Genomic DNA, 6,090 nt, shown 5'->3' on the forward strand with positions numbered 1-6,090 from the left:
GGGATTGTTATTCTTAAAGTCCTTTTAGGGTTAGAAGAGATTTTAAGGGAGACAATGAAATAACAACCATAGCAAGAATGAGGTCTGGAGCAGGAGAGCGCCTGGCTCAAACTGGTGAGTGACTTCTGATCCTACTGCAGGCAGACAACATGGTCTGTCATATAGATGGTGGGCCAGGCTGTAAAAGGTATCAAAAGCAGGTTAAGGAATTTGGAATTGATTTTGTTGGAAATGAGAAAGGAAATAATGGAGGGTTTTAAACAGAGGAGCAAGTGAACCAGGGTGAGCTGTAAAAGAACGCTATGACCGGATGGTGAATGGTGTATTAGTGGAAGAGGCTGAAGGCGGGGAGGTTAGTCAGGTTCACCCATAAGATGAAAGTATCTGTTATCTGAAGCATTGTTACAGGTACTGGAGACATGCATAACATGTGTGCATACATATGTGTAGTAAATATATTTATATGTAATGCACACACAAACACTATGAATAAAGTATCCAAATTGTAGAAAATTAGCAGAAAATTATCTCCTAATTTTTAAGTTCTACTTATGTTTAACTGATTTCATTTTCTTAATTACGAAATAAAACATAAAAATTTTTCATTATGGACTATCATCTATCTATCTATATATCTATCTATCATCTATCTATTTATCTATCTACCTATCATCTGTCATCTATCAACTATCATCTATCTTTCTACACATATATCTATACACACACGTATATGCATATATATAAAATGGTTTGTATTACAAATATTATACAGTTTTTTTCTCTTTTAGAAGATGCAATCAGCCTTATTTGAAAGCAGAAAATGAGTATTTAAAATAAGGATGTTTGCACAAAGACATAATGGAAAATAACAAAGACATAACTGAATAAATAAAATCATATATGTATACTATGTATAGAATTTCAAAAGCTGTAATTTTTTACTTACAATTTAAGGGAAACTGACACCATTACAGATACAAACATCAATGTAGATGAAATTAAGGTATTACTGGGTATTTTTATTTTATATAACTACAGTAAGCTATATTGATTGATATTAATAGAAGTAGATAACAGCAAAGGATTAAAAAAACAAATCAAGATCATCTGTATTTCTTTATGTATTATCTAGAGCATTAGATGGCAACAAGTTCTGACAAAGTTTCATTCTTAATTGTTAAAGGGGTAAATAGGCAAGAGTAATTTGGAGCATTAACTATGTGTATGTATATTTTGTGTTCAATAAATGGTAAATATTATACTGGCTCCATAGTATAAAGCAATTGACAGAATTCAATTGATCTTATATTCTAGTTATCACGACTTTTATATTCAAGTGACTGCATATAATATGCAGTAATAGTATGGCCAGTTGGTAAAATATTAAAATATTTCCATAGCATTTTTAATATACAGCCACTTCCTCGAGACCCCCGAGTGACTGATCACTACTTTCTCACCACTATCCACTTTCTGGAAAGGATCTTAATCAGAAGGATACAAAACATGGACTTCATTTCAGGCATCCATCTTCCCTCTCATTTCTTGAAAGAGCATATGTATAGCAAGCAAATAAGGCCTGAGGTGGCAACAAATTTACCATATGTGAAGATGAGTAAGGCCACTGTCACTGAAGCACAGTGGTGAAAGCAGAGTGGTACATGATCAGATGAAGAGACTGGTACAGCTCTCTGAGGGCCTCCTAGGACACAATGAAGTGTTTTGATTTGATCATATGTTTAAATAAAAAAGCACAGAAATGTGTAAATGAGAAAAAGAACAAGGTCAGTTTAATGTGTAAAAGCGTTATAAAACTGCTCTATAGAGTGAACCAGATTTTCTCATTATAAATTCTTTTTGAGTTTAATCTTTGCCATGTAACTCATATAAGCTTTACAACTATTTAAGAACACTTGTATAATTAACTTCCATCTAAAAAAGTAAGTTGTCCAAACAATCAATTGTCGCATGGTAACTAGGGACAGTGCTTATTGTAGGTTCTCTTTTGGCAGCAAATGTTATTATATTAGGTTGTGATGTTAGATTTAGAAAAGGGGTTATGTGTTAGTCACAATAACATAACGTAATACCATCCCTCATTAGGATATCATCATTGATCATGTTTGGTGATGTTTTATAGAGAGTAGAGGGGTTTCTCTTACTTTTTACTTCCTTCCCTTTAAATATGGGTTTCAAATCCAGATGGCTACACAGATGAAACAAGTTATATCAAAGAGTGAAGAGTGTTCAATGTGATATAATTAGTAGTGACTGGGAAAATTGCCTGTTTACAACCATGAAAACATATCCCAGTATAGTTTTAACACATAATAAATAGGGTACGAGGAAAATACATTTGCATGCAGTTTCTGTTTGTAACAATATATTCACAAGGGGTGATGACTAAAAAGTTTCTCCCCCTAGTTTCTTAGATGAAACTAGACAATGCTTTAGGAAAGCCCTACAAAGGACGGCTTCAGCTCCTCAGTATAAATAAGTGATGATCCCCACAAACTCATTTGGTACCAGTGGAGAACCTGTATACACACGACTCTGTGGCATTTTATGGCAGGACAGAACTGTTAAGATGATTGAGTTCAAACCCTTTAGTTTTCAGGCAAAGAGACTGAAGATTTATGTCTCTGTATTCTTTGTAGTACACAATTTTCGCTTGTTTTTTATAGGTATCAGAACATCTGAAAAAGCAGAGAATACTTCCGTTAACTTCTCCCAGAGAATATGAATGGAAAAAAAGGGTTTTCATAAAATACAAAATAATATTTTGGAATTAAATTTATGAGATTAAATCTATTTGGTAGCCTGGGTAAAATTCACAAGGCCCAATATATAGATTATTAAATATATAACTGTGAGATTATGTTGGTAACTTTAAATTTTATCTATTGAATAAACTAAAACTTCTTTATTGTTTATTGTGTATGAAAATCTATATTCTACTATCAAAAAATATTGTATACTTGCAGTATGTAATAAGAATATGCAAGAAAGTGAAATCGAGAGTCCCAGTTACAATAAAAAAATCATCCTCACATTTATTCCAGAATGCCTACTTCCTAGGGTTGTGATGAGAATTTAGCAAGTTAAAATGCATTCAAAATTTAAAACAATGCCAGGCTTAAAATAACATTTAAGATTGTTTTTAAATTCCAATAATATCAGCAAACAATATATTAGAATACTTATTATATATGTAATTTTGTGAAATTATTATGTTTATTTTTAAGTGATTCGAGCATTAAAGAAAATTCAATTTTTATCTTAGATTATCCAACTCAGATATCAATGGTAATCTGAAGTCACTTAGTACACGTCAATCATTATTAGCTTTTATAAAATTGTGTTACTATATTCAGAAGTCAATTGACAATAATAACTCATTTAAAAGTCATAAGAACCTTTGCTGATACATAGAAAATCTATTATTATTTTTATTTCTAGGTAAGAAAACTTAAGTCCAAGTAACCCAAGTAGGTGACTTCCATAATGGCCCTGGAACCAGAAAGCCACCTGCCTTCACTATCTTGTGCTACAATTTAAGATGAGCTAATATAGTCACATTGTTTCAGGTGAACCTTTGGTATATGGTCTGTTTCTCATATCTATGAAGATTTTTATGCTTTCTTGTATAAGATTATCAAAATTAACCTTATTCTAATATGTTAAAAATAAAGGTGATAGAATGAATTTCATAGGTGTCCATCAGCATTTGGGAGGTCATTTATAAGGGCTTATGTGAATAGGTTCAGGTTTTGAACTGTATTCATTAATGTAAAAGTAGAATATCTTCAGAGAATGTCTTATGATAAATTTGCTCACCTATGAATGGCATATCTTTCTGTTTGTCTCTTTCATTGACTTTAAACACATCATGCAGCCTTGGGTCATAATGATCTTATCCTAGAACGACATGTTCTAAAAAGGAAGAACAAAATAATATCTGAAGAAAGTATAAAAGCGTGATATCTTTTGAAAAAGGAGAGGTCTTTGTTTTCTATTGTTTCTGTCATACATTATTCTACTTTGAACGGTATAGTTAACATTCATGTTTTATATTAAAGTTTTAAACTATAATTGTAAGAACATTGAATCCATAAGTGAAATTCATGTTAGGGAATTCTCATTTTGATCCAATTTCTCTCACTGGATGGATCTATTTGATAAGTAAATAGGGAGTTAGAGGTGGAAGCAAATAGCAATTTCCAGTTACTTTTATTCACAGGTAGCACAAAACTCAATAATCATCAGAATAAGTTTTAGAGTTCTTAGATAGCCTTATCAGAGTGATGTAGTTTTTTTCCTATTAAGTATTATTTATTTATTTAAAAAGTTTTCAATTACAGTTGATGTTCATGTTATTTTATATTAGTTTCAGGTGTACAGCATAGAGATTAGACATTTATGTAATTTAAGAAGTATTCCTCCCGATTAGTATAATGCCTACCTGATAGTATACATAGTAATTACAATATTATTAACTGTATTCCCCATGTTGTAATTACATCCCCAGGACTATTTTATAACTACCAATTTGTACATCTTAATCTCTTCAGCTTTTTCACCAACGCCCCCCGCCCCAATTCTCCTCCCATCTGGCAATCACAGTTTGTTCTTTCTATCTATGAGTCTGTTTATGTTCTGTTTGTTCGTTTATTTTGCTTTTTAAATTCTGGGTATTTATCCGAAGAAATTCGAAACACTAATTTGATAAGATATATGCACCCCTATGTTCATTGCAGCGTTATTTATGATAGTCAAGAGATGGAAACAATAGATGCAAATTTTTTCACCACGAACTTTCATAGACTTTAAAATATGCAATATGTCTATGGCCATGCCACCCCGAACACGCCCAATCTTGTCTAATCTTGGAAGTTAAGCAAGGTCGGGCCTAGTTAGTACTTGGATGGGAGACCACCTAGGAATACCAGGTGCAGTACGTTTAAAAAAAAGAAACACTTTCCTACTTAAACTCCTGATATAGTAAAGACATTTTGGAAAATAATTCCAAAGTTAAGCTCTGAGACAACTAATATATCAATGAACAATGGACAGGTACATGGCATGCCGTCATGCTCCTCAGTGCCCATAGAGTCAAATTCAATTAGGTAGCTTTGGGGTGTTATGTCAAAGTTGAAAATGTTTCACAGATGTCTTAGACTCTGTTTATTGTATAAGTTATTAAATCTATACTAGAGTTTGGTAGAGCAAGAAAAAATATTTTCAGTTAGAAATATAATGAACAATATAGGAGAGATAAAATGTTAAATTTGTCAGAAAGGAATATAATAAAATAAAAATCCTTATATGTGAAATTATAAAAAAAATACATTGTGCGAAATATAGTTTTTGTAAAATACTGTCTTGACTCAATTCTGAAGTTCTAGTTACTGGCCAGTCAGTTTCCTTTCTTGAGCAGCCAATTAAATCCACACCCAAACCTGTTCTCTGATCAGGCTCTCACACCTGCTGGACCAATAAACAGGCAGCTTAATAAGAACGAGGGCCAGATATCAGACATTTTGGGATAAGCCTTCTTTCCCAGAGCCCAGGAAATTATTGGAAACAGACAACTCACACCCTGATTGTGATACATAAGTTGCTCTCTATTACTCCAGCTTGCTGTTACCTGGTTCCTGGGTACAATCCCCTATGTGACCTTGCTGGGCAGCCTTATCCCTTTTGGAGCTGTACGTTACAAAAAATTCTGCCTTTCAGTTATGTGAATGTCATTGGTTTATGTCCTGCCATCAGACAAGTCTTCAAATCTTACAAAGCATTGTGATATAGTATAATCAGTACTGGACCAGGCCACAGAATGCATAAATACTATTGAAGACTGTCATTCATCTGCTAGATATGCATTGCAGATATAACATCTAGATTGAAATCACCCTCATTGAGGCCACGTTCTATGAGGGCAAGACAGTACTTCTATTATTGTCTTGACTACAACTGTCAAGTAGAAATTATATTTCCCTATTAAACAGAGTGGGGATTCTTAAATTAGTATACATAAATATACATGCACACAAATATGTAACTAGTGGACAAAACATATACATTTTAATA

At 32.7% G+C, this 6,090-nt stretch overlaps 1 pseudogene; it reads left to right on the forward strand.

Moving 5' to 3' along the window:
* The first annotated feature begins 4,842 nt into the window (after window positions 1-4,842).
* Window positions 4,843-4,961, forward strand: LOC120614524 (uncharacterized; annotated as a pseudogene).
* Window positions 4,962-6,090: the final 1,129 nt, after the last annotated feature.

The sequence above is a fragment of the Pteropus medius genome, unplaced genomic scaffold (genome assembly GCF_902729225.1).
Source record: "Pteropus medius unplaced genomic scaffold, Ma_sr-lr_union100, whole genome shotgun sequence".
NCBI classification, from domain to species: domain Eukaryota; kingdom Metazoa; phylum Chordata; class Mammalia; order Chiroptera; family Pteropodidae; genus Pteropus; species Pteropus medius.